Here is an 18409-nt window from a genome sequence, read left to right as displayed (position 1 = left end):
ATGCTCCAGGGAGGCTCATTTTGCAGGAGGAGGTCCCCCCTACCCATTCTTCAGAGGTAATGCACTTTGGTCATACAAAACCTGACACACTCAAATGGTCCTTATTCGAAAATCATAAAATGTGAGCACGCCTTTTCTGTTTTGATATTTCTACGATGGTTTATTTTTTCTGTCCACAAACAAAACAAAACAAACAAAAAACCCAACATCAAGCAAACATTTTTCATTATATTTTCAGTTCTGCAAATTCCAGTGGATATTAGATCAAGCTCTTTGACAAAAAACAACCCCGGCTTTATACAAAAGGAGAGACTACAAAGCAGTTTTCCATAATTCCACTTAGAAAAACAAAAAGCTAAGCAGCAAGGGAGAATTTCCACCATTTGGTCAGAACGACCACTGGAAATGACAGACTGAAGTGTTGATCTCATTTCTTCATAGCTAATAACAAGAGAATGCTTTAATTATCAACAAGATCCTTAGCAATCCCTGGAAGATTTTCCTCCTGTTGTGTTCACACATGCTCTCAGGTTGATCAAGCAATTTTGGCTTTAATATGTAGGTGTTTAACTTCCCAGGGAAACTTGCAATGATATTTGTAATTTTGCCAAATGTACTATGTATTGCTGCTGTTACCAAAACCCAGTTATACCATGTGATGCAGGAACTAGTAACCCAGGTGTGTTTTATCTGTAATCCAAGACATTTTAACAATTAATAAAACTGTGTGGGATGGAGGAGGTGATCAAGAAAAGGCAATAGCAGTTTCAGAAAACATTTTTCAGCAAGTTGCAACAGGAGTGGTTATGGTGGGATGCCAGTACTACCACTATGCCAGCAATGTCATAACTATGCAGGAAGATAAAATGACAGAAAAGCCATATAGGGACCCAGAAAATACTCTGTGAACATTTGAAATAATGATCAGTACTGTGATCATGTAACATAAATATTAAAATGTAGTCAAAATATTTGAGAATTCACAAAAGATTACATGTCATAGAAATGTTTAGGAACATGGTAATTAAAAAAAACAACTCATAGGGAATTTAAAGAGCCTGGCAGTTAACTCCTCTATACATCTTTCCCTTTCAGGATTTAGAGTGGTGTATTTTCAAGATGACCCTCCGCCACTTTTGAGATGATCCCCTACTTTGTATTCAAGATAAGGAGAAAGAAACGTCCTGACTCTCCGTGCACCCAGACACCCCCTCCCCACCAGGGGAAATTGCTTCTCAGCGAAGGGATGCAATGTGAGTGGGGCTGTCGGGGTGGCGGAGCCCCAGGGTGCGGGACAGCGCGGCCTGCGGGCAGCGGGCGGCGGGCAGCGAAGAGCGGACGCTGTCCCTGGTGCTGAGCACCGCCCGCCGCCGCCGTTTGCCGCCAGCCAAGTCTGGGGAAGGGGAAGACAAAAATAAAACAACCTAGAAATCAACCGGTGGTAAAAATTGCCACGGTGGTCACATTTGGCACGCAGGATCGCGTTTTTACAAATAAATGCATAGATCTGGGTCTTAGAGAAAACTACTGGATGAGGTTAACTCCCAACATTGCTACCTGCGCTGCCACAACTAAGCAGCTGTGCACACAGACATGCATGTGTGCATCCACACTGGTGCTTAGGTCTCCGTCTCCCTGCTCGGCTAGTGCTATCGCTGTCCTCCTCAATCCATAATGAATCATTTTTGCACGTGGGGGGATAAGCTTTGATTATTAAATAAGTAACAGACGGGACTCGCTGAGCAGAGCCAAGTGATTTGTCCCAAGGTCACACAGAAAAGTCTATGGCTGAGCTAAGCCTGGCTATCTCTGGAAAAAAATACATTCTTGTTTCCATTATACCTTCCTAGCGAGACAAATCCCCACTTGTGAGCAGAGGGACTATATGACACACATCACCAAGCGCAGGTATGACAGTAGCCCCAGTCCCTGCAGCCCCACACAAATCATGCTTCTAGGGAGGGATCAGTGCCAGCTGCCCTCCAGCTCCCTGACCCCGCAATACCCCTGCAGCCCCTAGAGAGGTACCCCACCAGTTGGCTTGCTGGTGCCCCAGGAGTTGTGCTAGTCCTCCATCAACCAGGGCACAGAGCAAAAGCAAGAAAGGAAGGAGAGTGGGGGCAGAGTCCCTCCTTCATCCACAAGGGTTCTTTCCACAATCCAGGGCACATAAATACCCTCTCCCAACCCACAGTGTTACCTTGTCAGTGGCAGCAAGTGCTTCTTCCCATGGTGGTGGCAAAATGGTCCTTTTGGTGGCAATAATTAAGACAGTTAGGGGTAGGCGCCTCCTATTTTCAGCCACGGCAGAGATAGCACTTCTCACACAGACCTTCTGGAGCTGAATAATCCTCAAATGCCTCTGCAAAGATCACCAGCAGGTGAGCTCCACTCGGCTAGCATTGTCACTCCTCCAGCTATGGGCACATCCTATTTTCTTCTGATCACAGGCAAATGCTGAGGACCGAGTATCCTACCCCCGCGAATGCATGCACATACACGCCATGCAACACGCTGTTCTCTCAGCATCGCCCAAATCTCATTTGCAAGAGGCGTGAACGGTGCCTGGATTTAAGGGAGGGGGAAGGCATGAGGAGGAGGAATAAACAAACAAACGATGAAACAACAGATGGGTCTTTTCTCTCTGCCACTACAGCCTTGGTCTTCCTGAATACTTGCTGCAGCCTGACCCACCTGCTTAAACACCTCCGCCCTTCCTCACATTTGCAATCTCTCTGTGTTTATAGTAAGCTAACCCTGCGTTCTGCGCTGTGAGGAAATCTCTCCAGATGCTCTAAAGGTTGTAAAGTCCTCCTACAAACCGACACCTCTCTCCAGCACTGTGCTCCGGCAGCTAAGAAAGCGGCAATCGGTTCAGAAAAGCATCATCCAAAGGCAGGAAGAAAAAAGAGGGGGGGGTGGAAAGGGGGGAAAAAGCCCAGAGCTGTTTAAAACGGAGTCGTTTTAAGCCCAGAGCTGTTTAAAACGGGAAAAGTTTACCCCCGCGGTTCCGGCGACCTTTTGCGAACTGCCCCCCTGAAGTTTCCCGTCCGGCCAGGTCGCGGTGCCGGGTCCCGGGCACTCCGCTGCCGCACTGGGCTGGGACGTGAGGGGGCTTTTCGTATGGGCGAGTACCGGGCTTCAGCGCAACTTTTTAGTGCCACCAAGTGGCACAGATCCCTCCAGGAAACCAAGCAGCATGCCAGCTTGTGCTCTGCCTGCTGCTCTCTGGCAAAGGGAGAGAGGGGGATGCAAGAGCAGTGACCAGCCCTCTACACAAAAATGCACACGCAGAGACAGAAATATCAAGCAAAAAGGAGGGAAGGAAGGACAGGTTGCCCTCTCCAGTTTTCGCCCTTTTCCTCGCCTGCAGGGTGACAACACTGGACACGACAAGATGAGGATCGATGACCCCTCCCCCAAGGGTAAACCGAGCTGCCAGCCCCTCGGGCGGGTTGTGCCCCCTGCTTCTGTCCCCCTCGGGTTGCCCCCCGCTCCTCCCCACGGCAGGTGTTACCTGCAGCCACCCTTTCCTGCCCGGCTCTCTCCTCTCTGGCATCCCGGGCTCTCAGGACCCAGAGGCTCTGCAGTTCCCTGCCAGCCCCCTGCTTCCTCAGCCAGCATCCCTGGACCGCATCTGCAGACCTACAGACAGGCTTTTTATTTGCCTACATCCTGCCCACAAGCTCGGTACCCTCCGAGCCCTTTCGCTTCCCCGCCCTCCCACAAATCCCGCAGCAACACTCTCGCCTGCTGACTACCTGCTGCCCGCAGAGCACATTTACCTTTCCTCGGTTAACCCTTCCCTTCGGAAGCCAGCCGAAGCTTTACCTTCTCCTCCAGTATCCCTGCATTTTCCCAAATCCTCTCCTCTCCCTCTCTCCCCCGTTTCACGGCTCAGCCCCACACACCCGGCTCCTGCTTCCATTCACACCCAGCCATCCCGCACGGCACCGCACCGCTCCGTTCCTCCAGCCGGGGTGGGCACGGCGGCTCTGAGCGCGGGCAGGGGGGTTGTGGCTAGGCGTGGGTGGGTGGGAAAGGTCCGAGGCAGCCTGAGCCCTGACAAACTCAACACATCCCTGCATCCCTACTGCAACAAGAATGAATACCAAGGAACCGACACAATGCCAGACAGAGAGAATATCTTTGTTTAAAGCTGTTCTTAGCAAATAAACAAATAAATAAAGTAAAATGAAGTAATAAACAAATAATAAAGCAAAATGCCATTTAAGTAAGAGCTGATCTGGCATTTAAAAGGCTGCTGACCATTTACCAGGGTGTATTTGCAGGGAAGGATTAGCTCACACATCCATTTTCAAGAATTAACAGCCTTTCTCTGCCACTGCTCCACAGCTTGACACTCCCTGCTGGTCCTCCCCTCTTTGGATTGCTGCTCAAAATATTATCTCTTTTTATTTTTTGTTAAAGCAGCTGAATGACCCAAATCCCAGCCACTACATGATGTGACTCCCCCAGTGCAACTGCATTGCCATGTCCAACCTGCACTATGTCCTCCTCACACCCCTGCCATGTCCAACCTGCACTATGTCCTCCTCACAACCCCTGCCCCTCCAAGTTAACTTTGACAAAGTTGCTAGAGCATAGTGGAAAAGTCTTCCTATGACTCCATCTGTGTCTCTAATTCCCTGTGATCCCTTTATTGCTGTATCTCTCCCACCAGATTACCAGCTTGACTGCTTCTTTCATCCCAGATTATGAAGGATAGATATCCCATATGTCCTTACCAGGTGTGGAGTATGGCCTCTTTCTCCTTCGCATCATCTTTCAGTCCCAGCCAGGGCCTGGCTGGGAGCCCATCAGCTGGCACATACTTCACACCCGTACCCAGCTCTCCTGGGTCCTGCAGTCATGGAAGTTCTGGAAAAGGCCAGGTCTTAAGCAGAGGGCACTGTGAGTGTGTGTGACTCGAACTTTTTTTCTTCCTCTATACAGCTCCAAGGGCTTCTGTGCTGGTGCTTGAAGGGATCAAGATGGGTTATGACATGACAGGGGAGATGGGAGACCCCAGTAGTTACCATTCCTGTCACTGCCCTGGTGGGCTGACAGATAAGGAGCATCTTTTCTGTTACTCCCTAGACCCATGCTTCTCTCAGACACTCATCTTTCTCATTCTTCACACTTCTCAGACTCTATTCTTTCTCATTAACCATGTGCTGTGAAATGGCTAGAAGGTCAGGAGGCTGGAGACAGAGAAGAAGAAGAGACATATATCTGTAGAAAAGCACAAACAGACAGAAGGAGGGGAGGGTTGTGTCGGTAGAAGGAATGGTGAGACCAAAAGCAAAGTGGTATTGCTGTGCACAGGTGTCTGGAAGTAATCAATGTTGGATGAACTGGGGCAGAGGGGAGGTGCTATTGCTTTGCTGGGCTGTCACAGCAGTTATCTGCCTTCCCCTGGGACTGTGTGCGTGAGGAGGGAGCTGGAAAGCAGGCACATCTCATTGGCAACAGAGACAGCCAGCTGGCTGGCAGGGAACAGGGTGACCCCAGCAGGAGATGGAGAGGATCCCCACACAAGCAGGACACACAGATCTGTGTAGAAGCAGCCATAGGGGATGCAAAGCAGCTCCTACACACACATCCCCAAGGGCTCCCTGTGAATCACAGCCCAGAGTCAGAGTTCATTGTGCCAGATGTTTGGAGCAGCTGGATCAAAGATTAAAGGAGGCAAGCAGAATGGATGGGGACGGCCATGGCATTTGCATTCCTAATGCCTCTCGTTGACCCTTTAAACAGGGTCCCAATAAATACAGATATATAAAAGGTTCTTCTCCTTTGCTCTCTTTCTCCCCTTTCTCCCCTCCTCCCTTTCCATCATTCTCAATCATTTCACACAACCCATAAAATTAGCTGCTGTCTTCTCTACTGATGGTAGATTCAGTTTCCCCTACTACCAAATTTTCCCTCCTATTTTGATACTATTTTTAAAGTTAACAAAAAGAAAGCTTCCCCTTCCTGTTTGCAACAGCAGCAGCAAAAGATAAATAAACTGGCACCTGAATAAGGAGACATAATGACTACAATTTACAAGCCCACTATTGGTAATACTCATTACTTCTGTGGCAGTAGCACCTATAAATACTAACACATTGGCAAGGCTGTATATTTGCTGTATCTCTGCACTCTGAGGAACTTGTACCTACAGAAAATTGCAGGGGGAAAAAGAGTATGAGTAAGTCTCCACTATAATCAGTGTCTCTAAAGAGCATCCTAACCACATTAACATTTTAAGACAGAAAATAAGGAGGCTAAGGGAATACTAATTTGGATTCTCCTCAGTTCTAGAATTAATAAACCTTGTGGGACACAGGTAGCACAATCAAAGTGTGGACAAGAAGGTGATGTTGTATTGACCAAATAAGCCAAGTGTCTGCTTTCTTGAAAAATAATCTCTAAAACAAAGAAAAAAAAGGGGGGAAAATGGATATGATATGTTTATATGCATATTATATATATATACACATAATATACATACATATATTATGTATATAAATACATGACAGTATTTGATCCCTTTTGGATAAGATGGAATAATCCAACATGCTTATAGTTCATTACTTAAAATCAAGAAAATTACTCTTGCCTCCTTAGTAAATAAACTAATGGTAAGTCTGTTATGTAGGAGACAAAAAAGGTGCAGAGTATGCTATGCAACACATATTAAAAGAAAATCTAGCCTGCTAGGGTATAATAATACTTTTAGAATCTTTATCCTTAGTTCATGTTGTTCTTCCAGCCTTGAGGAATGCAAGGACCTGATTTTATATGTCTCTTTTGTAGAGATTTATATGTAAACTACATATTCTCCTAAAAGCTCTCCTAGTTTCAGCTGCCATATATTTTGGGGTTTTCCTAAGTCATGTTTATCCTAAGTCAAGGATTTTTTTCTTTTCTCTTGCTCTGCCTCTGCATAAAAGAAACTGGGAGAGAACATAGTCGGGACAGGTGACATGAACTGACCAAAGGGATATTCCAAACTGTACAACTGTCATTCCCAGTAGATAAATTGGGGGGATTTACCCAGAAAGGGAATAAATCTGGGGTCAGGAAGAGGGGTCTGGCATGGTCAGCAGATGGTGAGCAATTGAATTGTGCATCACTTGTTTTCTCAAATTTTTATCATTATTATAATAATTTAGAATCATTACTGTATTTTTACTTGGTTTTTGATTATTAAACTGTTCTGGTCTCCACCTACAAATATTATTTTGACTCCCCTCCCCATTCCACCAGATGGGGGGTAGGGAAGAGGGGGGTTGAGTGACAAATCGTGTGGTGCTTAATTTCCAGCTGGGCTTAAACCACTACAGAGTGAATATAAGAATATTGTCTTTTTTAGGGTACAGTTCATGTTATCTACCTTAAACATTTTGTTTAGAATGATAAAAATGGAGACATTAAGATACATCCACTTCTATTCAGATATTCCAAAGTGAATCTAATCCTCAAAGGGATATCCACGTCTTGAAAGCACCAGTGGGCTTTCAAGGAATCTGACCAATTTTTCACTCTTGGTTGTGCATGGGTATAAAGGAGACAGTGAAATACACAATACTTTGAAGACTGTTCTCCCAGCTCTTAGAAGATGGGAAAAATTAGAAACTCCAAACTGAACCTAGGTCTGAATCTCCTTCAATGCTATTCAGGCCCCTAGTAAGGATTTTTACCTTAGATTTAGATTTAGAATCTAAAATTATAAATGTCTGTAAGATCTTGTTTGGCCTGACCCTTATGCTCATCAGTGGAAAACAGGACATGAGAGAGGAAGACAGAATACAAAGCTCTGAGAAGGATGCTTGCAAGAAGTGAGTGAAAGGGGAACCAGGATTTATCAATGGAGATTTATGTGAGTAACAGGGTGCATCAGGTGTTGCTGAGAGATTGCAGCACACAGATGTCCTCAGATTTACCCACAAGAAATTCTTTTAAGAGAACAAAACCTGTTTTCAGAACATCTGAGTAAAAAACTAAAACCAAATGATTGAATTTACCCTAGGAAATGTGTCCTCCCTGTAACTCCTTCTTTGCACTTTCCAGAGAATTAATTTAATGTCTAAAGTAGCTGTACTTGCCAAAAGGGGTAAGTGGAACTTTTGCAGAATTACAACTCTGGTTCACATTAGTAGGAGTATTCAGGGGAAGTAACTTCAACTGTGAAAGTTTGGTTTATATTTATCTTTATGACTAAAGATAGTATTCCTATTATTCAAGTTCAATTTCCTGTTGGTTCAAATGTTATAAGCAGTTTTAGCTTTACAAAATCCATAAAAATGCATTACATTTACCTGATTTCTTCTTGCTTCCTTTTTTATTTCCACTTTCTTGAAGCATCTGTGCATTTTATGTCTACCTATTGTATCCTATGCTATTCCAATCACTATTTTCCACCAAAGAATTGTAGGTCAGTTATCAAGATACTCAAAACTGGTGTGTGAGGATCTTAATTAAATGCAATTAGCATGCATACACTAAAAGGAGAGCTTAGGGTATAGTCAGGCCTCCCTATTAATATTGAGTGAAATACACGACTTCAAAACAAAAATTAAGTAAGTAAAATTCGGTAACACTAAGGTTCTCAGGAAACTCCACACTCTACAAAGTTGTTTTTGTCAGTGCTGAAAAAAGTGGTTTAGCATTTTCACATCATTCAAAATCTGATGCTGCTGCTCCTATTTCTAATCAGTGAGTTCTAATATGAGTGGAGGAGTACTTCTAATGAAGGCTGACAGAATGAAACCTCCAATTATGCTGCAGTATGATACACTGCCTTCTCTCTGCAGTGAAAGTAGAATATTGAATGGGTGAAACTCAACCAGTTTTAAACTGGTTAACCTGATAACCCCAGATGGGTAGCTTAATCTGAACAGTAGGGAGGCAATGTCAGTGGTGCCATTATGTTGTGAAGTCCCCAAATCTACACAAAATGGGATCCAATTTTTGTCAGTGTTATTGATTCATGTGAATATAAGGCAGAGAAGTTCCCGGCTCTGAAATAGATTCTCTCCTGAGAACTCTACTCATTCCAGGATCCAGACCTTGAGAAATAATGATTTTAGAGAAAGAATGATATTAGAGGTAAACATTCTTACAAATTCATTTCATTCTTAGAATCATAGAATGGCATGTGTTGGGAGGGACCTTAAAAATCATCTCACTCCATCTCCCTACCATGGGCAGGGACACCTTCCATGAGAACCAGGCTGCACTAAGCCCCATCTAACCTAGTCTTCAGCACTTCCAGGGATGGAACTTTCTCAGCTTCCCTGGGCAACCTGTGCCCGTGTCTCACCACCCTCACAGCCAAGAATTTCTTTCATATATCTAAACCTTCCCTCTGTCAGTTTAAAACCATTCTCCCTTGTCCTGTCAGTGCATACCCCTCTAAAAATCCCCTCTCCCTCTCCTTATTTGTCACTTTATTTACTGAAAGCTGCTAGGAAGTCTCCCTGGAGCCTTCTCGTCTCCAGGCTGAACAACATCATTTCTTTCAACCTGTCTTCACAGGAGAGGTGTTCCAGCCTTCTGATCATTTCATGGCCCTCCTCTGGACACACTCCAACACATCCATGTTTATGTTGGAGACCCCAAAGCTGGATGCAGAAATGTTAAACAGTTTTGGTCCCAACATATATCCTTGAGGAACATTACTTATCATTGGTTTCCACTTGGATATCAAGCTGCTGACTGCAGCCCTTTGTAGCTATCCAACCAAATCCTTATCTCCTGAGTGGCATACCTGTCAAATTCCTGTCTATCCAGTTTAGAGACAAAGATATTCTGCACGACAGTGTCAAATTCTTTGCACAAGTCCAGGTAGATAACAGCAGTTGCTCTTTCCTCATTCACCAACCATATGCCTGTGGTTTGGAAGCCTTCAAATTTATCAGGCATTTGCCCTTAGTGAAGCCATGTTGGCTGTCATCAATCACTTCATTATTTTCCATGTGCCTTAGCATAGTTTCCAGGAGGATCTGCTCTATGATTTTACCAGGCACAGAGATGAGACTGACAGACCGATGGTCACCATGGTCTTTATTTTTTCCTTTTTTAAAAACTGGTGTTAAGTTTTCCTTTTACAATCACTGGATTGCAATGTGTTCTCATATATGAATGTGTGCCTGCTTCTTTCTGTCTGTAGAAGGCCTCATCTGTTTGGTCTTCCTGACAGGAAACAGATACCCACTAGAAAGTGACCTGTCCCTGTTCTCCCTTTCAGCCTCTCCCATCAGCTCTTCCATTCCCAGGTGGAATTTCATGCACCCAGCTCATCATTGACTATTGTGGAGTACTGCCCTTTGATTGGAGAGCCATCCTCAGGACTACCCTCCATGAAAATAAACCAAACAGAGTAAAAAGGTGGTGAATTTCACCTGAAAAAATTCTGTCCTCCAGAAGAAAGTGGCAAAATGCCACCTCAGTGCTCTATACTGATCACCTTACTGGTGTATTTCAGCTTCTATTTCCAGTTATTCTTGGCCAGCTGATTCCTCCTGCTGACACAGTGGTATGCATCCCCTTCCCCCTATGAACGAAGGAGTTTGGCAAAAGACTGGGAAATACATAGCACAGAACAACCTTACTATAGCAGTAACACAGACCTGGATCAGCACATGCCTGCTTGGCAGTTCACCTGCCACAGAAGGTGACTTGGAGCCAGCTCTGTCTCCTTGCTTGTAGCTATTTCTGTGAAAAATGTCAGCTCAGAAGTAGAACTAGTAACAATGGCAGGGGACATAGACACAAAATTATTTCAGTTCCTCACCTTCCTGCAGGACATCAAAAAGAGGAGGGGTGAAAGACTAAGGCAAGCAATAATCAGAGGTGTAAAGTTTGGTGTATGTCTTTAAATTGTAAATCCCCAATATTGCTTTCCTAGGTAAACAATTACTGTAGTTACCATAGTAACATCAAGTTGACAAAAAAAGTCTTTGTATTTTGAAGATGACTACTTTTTTGAGACCCAGCAATGTGGCTGCTGTTCACAGATTTACAATTTCTGTCAAACTAATTAATTCTCTATGGCCCATTGAAGAAGCAGGTGCATCTCAATTTTTTATTGGCACTGAGTAAGCTCTTGAATTTGTGAAATTGTTTTGGTTTTGGTTTTTTTTTTTTTTTCCATTCCAGAAAAGGAAGAGGCTGATGAAGAAAATTAGTAGATAAATTACTTTGACCTATAATTAAATACCAAATGTATTTCCCTTCTCTTACACATTGCTCTGTTTTTCCCTTAGTTAAATCTATCTACACAACAGCCCAAAATTTTTCCTCTGTCAAACTTTCTTCCTTTGACTATCAATGCACACTAAAAGAAAATACAACTAAGAGAAATGTGGCTTTCTTTTCAAATGATATATACCTCTAGGTGTATAAGGTTGTTTTATTAAGAAAAAAACACAGTTGACTGGTCATATTCTATCTATACTTAGGGCTTCTCCTAATATTTTTCTGGATTTTTCTTTCAAGATCAAGAGTTGTGCCATGGTAGCCTACTGGATGAATAATCTGATTGCTGATGGATCCAAGTAATTTACACTAATATGTGAGCATGATCAGCTTGGATATTCAGAGTGGATCCATAACAAAACTTTCCTTATCAGACGTAGGCTACTGTAATGTGAATTCTACCTCTGGTCATCTATACTTCCTTCATGATCAGTGGATAGAAACTGGTGCTTGGCTGATACAATTACTGTCATTCCTAAGAAGTCTTTGAGTGAATGTACCTCAAGATTGGCTAATTTACGAAAACAAGATTAATTGAGAAGCAGAAACATAAGGCATCATAAGATGCCTTATGAACTCTTAGAGTTAGGCCAGATGAACATGACATGGTTTTCATAAAAATGGAAAAACAGTGTCAAAAAAACCTGTCTAGTTAAGAAATTGTCAAGACTCAGGTCAAGACTCACTTCTTTTTGGAGAGTGAGTGAAACAACCATCTGTTTTTCCCCCAGCATGGGCCACTAGCTGAATACGAAGTTTAAATGATCACTTCTCCACTTTTTCTGTATTTAAACATCAGTCTGTGCATTAAAGCAGCTCAGACACATGGTGTGCTAAAGAACACTCTGAGCTTATTCATTCGTCAAACCTACCTTATTGTGCATATCTCTAATGCAGCTACTCCCACAGCATTGAGCTGACAGAAATGCTTATCATAGTGCAGCCCCACTGAGACTCCCAGTATGAATTCTGATCTTAAGAAGCCACATGAAAAATCCCACAGTGGCCCCAAGAAGTTCTGAGACATCATTTCAGGCTTAAATAGGATGGGAAATAAAATAAATAAATGAAACAATTATTAGAATTGTATCTTTGAAGGTTTCATGTATGAGTGCTTGGTTGATATCTGAATGCAGAAGAAGTAAAAAAGAATAAAGAATAAGTAAGGCAACAATGAAACTCTCCTTGTGTTTTGGTAGGAAAAAATCAGTGTCTCTCCCCCCCCCCCCCCCCAGGTATAGCTCTGCTGCACTTTGTTAGAAAACTGCAGAAACTGCTTCATGTTTCTAGTACAGCTCTAGGGTAAGCCAAATGTTTGCCTTACCTGCATCTCCCACTTTTCTTTGAAGGTGATCATGTCTTGCTAAAACAAAACATTTTTTTAAAATTTAGAAGGGAAGTAAACAAAAATCTGCCACTCTCTGTTTACTTGATACGCTTGATATGAAACTGGGGTGAGATAAAGATGGGTTTCATAAGCCATGTAATATCCAAAGTCTGCACAAAGATAGAAAAATACTTATTCTTATAGAGGTGAATGGGCTTTTGATTGGTTCCAAACCAGTACCCACTGAATAAACATCATGAATGAAAACAACTTGAAATAATAGGTCAGATCTAAGAAAGAGAAGCATCTGAACCTCTCAGATGTCTGGAGGACCTGACCTAGAAGAAGACTGGTATTTGTGTGTAATGCCAAAACTGCAGTGATATCTATGCATGTGTTACTGCAAGGAAGGCAAAGAGGTATTGTTTTAAGCAGAGATAAAATGTTGCTGCTGAACAGAAAAAAGAACCAACCCACAACTCGCATGCACACAGTCAAATTTCACATGTAAAATGGCCCCAAAACACTACTTTGTGCACAGGTGTATTAACTCTAATTGAAAAAGAGAAACAAAGCTCTTATAACATGGTCAAGTTTCTTAGGACCATATTTGAATAGGCAATTCCCTTCTGAGTTGAAGTTAATGTTTCCCCAGCAAAGAGATTCTTTTTGTTAAGCTTTTTATAAATACTGATAATACTTCCAGTTTTTTGACACTGTTGTTTACAAATAAAACAACATGACTTTGCTTACATGGAGTTTAACATCCTTGAAACCAAGGATGCAAAAGCTTTGCTGATGCAATTAGGGAACCAACTTCACAAGACATATCAGGCTAGATTTATTTTATTTTTTTTCAGTTTTGCACACAAAGCATTTGCAGTCTAGTTGATATTGACACTACTGACACACTTTTGCAGCAAGCAGACACTTGTTAATTCTTCAGAAATACCCTTAATAATTTCAGTAAGAAAAGGAAATAATATAAAGAAAAGGAGTTAAGTGTGGAAGAAGTTGTAAAACAACTGCAGAGAGTACAATCAATTTGGTAATGATTTGCTACATTAAAGAAGATACTGAGAGTGTACATTGCCATATTTTCTTTGTGGCCATATTCAAGAAATTCTTTTCAAATATAGTAAGTTTGTTGCTTGTGTTGACTAAAAAAAATTACTCCTGTAGCCAGAAGTGAGTTTCTCAAAGATGGCTTCTGGAACAAACAAATATTTTTAAAATACCATTAGAAAGATGGCAAGAATCACCTACCCATATTCAAGGCTTGTTGTTACAATTCAGCACCAAAGCCAGCTATCAGATCAATTGACCTGATAGCAGTATTCATCACACCTTCCTCTGGGTTTTTGTGATATAGATTAATTACTTTTTTCTATAACTTTGCTTATACCAAGATATAATATCAAAATTCAATTTAACAAACCATATTGTCTTCAAAAATCATGTCCTCTGAAACACAGAACTTTGTTCTGTTGCAGTCCTGTGAACTGCAATCCTCCAGGGTTTTAATATCACAACTGTCCATGTAAATTAAGTTTTATGGGTTTACTATGATTTGAAAGCTCTGCATATTATCATCTTGCTTTGTGACCTTTTCCTGAACCTGATAAAATAATCAGGATTTTGATTAAAGTAGAAAAACAAGATGAGAAGTATTTAGCTGCAAATATTTTAGAGCTTGCCTTCTCATCAATTCCATGTCATCCTCTGGTTTTTGTAAGGGAGAAGTTGAGAAGTCAATATTCCAATTTTTGTAGGGCTTTTCATGTGGTTTTTGGTTTGGTCTGGCTTGGTTTGATTTGTTTGTTTGTGGGGGGCTGTGCATGTGTGTCTTTTTTGGGAGGCTTGAGGTGGGGAGCACTTTGTGTTAAAAGCAATTTACAGAGAAAGAAACTCCTCCCCATATGCTCACACCTCTAAACGTAGCAGGTGCACATAACAGTCCCCATGGACACCAAGAGAAAGAGGCACATCTTCACTTTGTGGAAATGGGAATTCCACCTCATTACACCAATCAATGATAGAGCAAAGGGATTGTTCCAACTTTCAGCCTAGGAGAGCTGTACAAAGGAGTGTGAAACTTCAGACTTAGACTCTTGCTCATAATCAGGATGAAAATGTTCATAAATTAAATCAGCAAATTTCAGCTTCCCAAAGTAGGGCTATAAAAATTTTTATATAGTCAAATCCCATTAGTTTGTCCATGATGATTAGTGCTACTCAGAAGTTGAAAAAGAAAAAAAAATTTTTCTTAAATATTTGCCTTAACTGGAGTAGAATGCGTAGCAAGAGTCATCACTGATTGGCTCTTCAGTGGACATTATGCCATAGAAATCAAGAATTTCTGACAACAAAGAAGTTTTAGTAGACCTTTCAATAAAATAATACATTTTAAAATAAAATCCCCAATAAATAGGTATTGTAAATGAAAATGAAATTGAAGTTGATAAGTGAAGTGCAGTATTTCAAGAACTCAGTAATTCTTTGCATATTTTCAAAACTTGCAGACTTTTGAAATATTGAAAAAAAAAAAAAGATGAACTAAAAAAATCTAGCAGGATACAAAAAAGTATTTTTATACTTTTTATGTTACCCTTTACTGTCTCCTGCAAAGAACAGTAGCATAATGCAAATATTTTTATGTCTTTTTGGTATTCAGATGCTCTATAGATAGAAGACACACTTGGATGATATTCCGCTTTGACAAGATTTCAAAATCTGCATGAGAAAACAAGGTTGGAACCAGAACTTCCGCAGCTTCATACAGATACAGATTAAAAAAGACTATCAAGAAAGAACATCTAAAAGGTCTTCTACTATTTAGAAACCTTGGGACTGACATTTCTTGCTCCCTCTTCCCTTTACTTAGCACAGAAAAAGCAAACAAATAGAATAAAATTACTTTTGCCAAGAATGAGTACTGAATTGCAAACCTCAATACATTTTTCCCCCTTCTGTACATAATCAAGAAGCCATTTGTTCTGCAGTAAAAGCTGCTTGATACATTGCCTCAAAAGCACTGTAAGGAAGGCTGATAACACACTTCACCATTTTAGAGGCAGCAGGGACTGCACATGCTCAGGGCCATTATCACCTAGGAAACAAATGATTGCATCTTATTTTTGGCATAAGGCTGTAGGTGTAGGAAAGATCTGAAATTCGCTCCCACACAGAGCTGAACTCATTCCTCATGGTGCCAACAGGAGTACTGAGCGGAGCCGCTGGAAGCACCTCCTAGTGGTAGCCAGGGAACCACCCACGGGCACTAGACATGGTTTCAGGGCTCCTCGCCGTGTGAATCCCCCAGGAACAGGCTGTTCTGGCCGGCAGAAGGCACAAGTCAGGCCAGACAAACGTAAGAGGCTCTTTGGAGCTCCAAATGAAATCTGTGAGGCACCCAGAAGCAGCACACATCACGATGTAGAAGCATTCAAATGGGTTTTAATGAAACAATTAATTTAAGTGCGCTTCAGAACTGATGTAAATTGCCTCTGCATCAGAGCATTACAGCGGGAGGCTTAATATATTGATAGATTTTAAGGCCAGAAGGAACCATTATGATCATTTAACCTGACTGCTTGCATAGTACAGGTCAGACACTCTCACCCAAAATTCTGTAAGTAAAGCCCATAACTTTGGATTAAGTGAGAGCATCTCTTCCTGAAAGCCTTCCAAACCTGATTTAAAGAATTTTAATAATAGAGAATCCATTGCAGCCCCAGATAAATTGTTTAATGGGATATTATCATAACTCTTAAGGTTTTTCCTCTTATTTTAAATCTTCAGTTTCCAGATTATTACCCACCACTGTTTTTTCAAGCAAGCACTTTGCAATATAATTGCTACCTACTTGGAAAGATCTTGATTGTGAAATCTTGAGCAGCCTTGATGAACACAAAATATGTACATGCAATTGTCTTTCCATCTTTTCTTCCTCTATCTGAAGAGTCACCTTTATAATGTTCCTAGGACAGATAAGCATGTTCTCACCTTTGTTGGGTGGATCAGCATCCTTCTTTCCAGCTTTTACATGCAAATATTTGCCATGAAAAACATAACTGTCAGGAAATAAACCTTTGGTTTAATTCTGGTATCATTATACAGGATTTTCCTTTAAAGGGAACATCTGTAAAGCATTATAGACATAAATTCATATGGAAATTGGTATTTTACAGTGCCTTTCCACATGGACATGTTTACTGAATAGTTTGCTGCACCCAGCTTTAAGAAAAATTAGCTGTTCCCTTTATCCCATATTCCACAGCTACCATCCTCTCTAGACATATCTGGAGTGCAAAATGATGTTTCATTCTAACCTTAACATACATATGTGCAACCTCACTGACAGCAGGAAAGAGCACTTGTGATTTATACCCAGAAAGAAAATGAGAATGACCTCTTCTATAGGGATGCACAATAAAGGGAATGATATAAAAATGGTGATTTCATTAAATCTGACAGGGTAATACCAATATGTGCCATTTAACAATCTAGTCTGTCACCATAATGCCTTGCAGCATTCATGCTATCTGTACTGTGATGGTTTATCTGCTAGCACTAAGATTAAGTTTTTCTTGTGTCTGCGCAGTGCCTGGCACAACCAGGCCCATGGTTAGGGACTCATGCATGTTATTATAGCAGAAATAAGAAATGCTAACCATAGTTCACTGCAGTGGGACTCAGTGTGCCCATATGGTCTGTCCATATGGAGCTGATTTCAGAATGGGTATCTTTATGTGCAGAACCTTACTGGTTCACAGACAAAAGATCAAACTTTCAATAAGGAAAAGAAGTATAGAATAAAAAGTAAACCTGATGGACAGAGGCCATAATATTATTTTTCCATTCAAGTCTCACAAATTAAAAAAAAAGACAAAAATAGCAACAAGGAAATTTTAATCATGAAAGCCTAGATTTGAGATGCTCATTAATGATGTATACCACTTTGCATCACACAATGTTAACACTGTAACCAGGATGTATGCTGGGAGAATTAATATCTAAAAGCAATAATTGTGTGTGAGGAAGCTGCTTCTTTTTTGAGCAAAATAATGGATATCTCTATGCTAGCCTAATAATGCTTCACAGCTTATAGACTGCTGCTTGGTAGGCTGAGGTTAATATGATCACATAAAAATTCCATGCCCTGAGACATCTGTGAAATTGTTTCATCTTCGCAAAGGGGAATGCACACAAATCAATGTTAATTACAACATTCATATTTCTGATTTAGTCAAATGCCTTTAAAGCTTGATGATAACAAACTGAAATCAGCAAAGTGAATGTAGCAACATGCAGTGGAGACAAGGATCATGTGATAAGAAGGAAGAACATTTCTAGCATCTAAGCCACTGCTTTGGAAATCTCTGTCCATGGAAAACAGCTTGACCTCTCTCCAATACATCTACTCTTGCAAACAACTTTTCACAGAGGCTGTACAACATGGTTGCCAGCAATCCCGCTGCTTCAGTGCTAGGTCTGTGATGAAGATAAAATGAAGACAAAATGAAGATAAAATATGGCATTTTTTTCTTGAAAAACAATGGCTTCTCATGATTTAAGGCTGCAGAACAAATAACTCTGTAGTTAAATTTGAAGAGGAATGGGTGTATGGATCACACTGTCTGTCTCTGCAGCCTTTATTAACATTACTGTGATTTTTTGTACTACCTAACAGAATAGCAGACCCAAGTAGTTCCATACTAGGACTGTATTTACTCCTATAATTACTCAGTTTTGTTCATTTTCATTTTGACATCCTGAAGCCACTGTTTACAGCAAACTGTTCTATCCTTTCTGCTTTTTCTTAATTGTAAT

General features: G+C 41.3%; 1 protein-coding gene across 5 annotated transcripts in view; it reads right to left on the bottom strand.

Moving 5' to 3' along the window:
• GRM5 (glutamate metabotropic receptor 5) overlaps positions 1 to 3956 on the bottom strand; it is a 238689-nt gene extending 234733 nt beyond the window's left edge. Inside the window, exons 1-2 of one of the 5 annotated variants that reach the window (XM_068181558.1) lie at positions 3786 to 3956; positions 2201 to 2362 (exon numbers count right to left, since the gene is read on the bottom strand). The gene's annotated coding sequence lies outside the window, so the exon portion shown is untranslated. The other 4 variants (XM_068181556.1, XM_068181557.1, XM_068181560.1 and 1 more) reach the window with 4 other exon arrangements.
• Positions 3957 to 18409: the final 14453 nt, after the last annotated feature.

This window comes from Anomalospiza imberbis, chromosome 2, assembly GCF_031753505.1.
Source record: "Anomalospiza imberbis isolate Cuckoo-Finch-1a 21T00152 chromosome 2, ASM3175350v1, whole genome shotgun sequence".
Lineage (NCBI taxonomy): Eukaryota > Metazoa > Chordata > Aves > Passeriformes > Viduidae > Anomalospiza > Anomalospiza imberbis.
The sequence above is the reverse complement of the archived record's forward strand: the minus strand, read 5'-3'. Positions and strand labels throughout refer to the sequence as shown.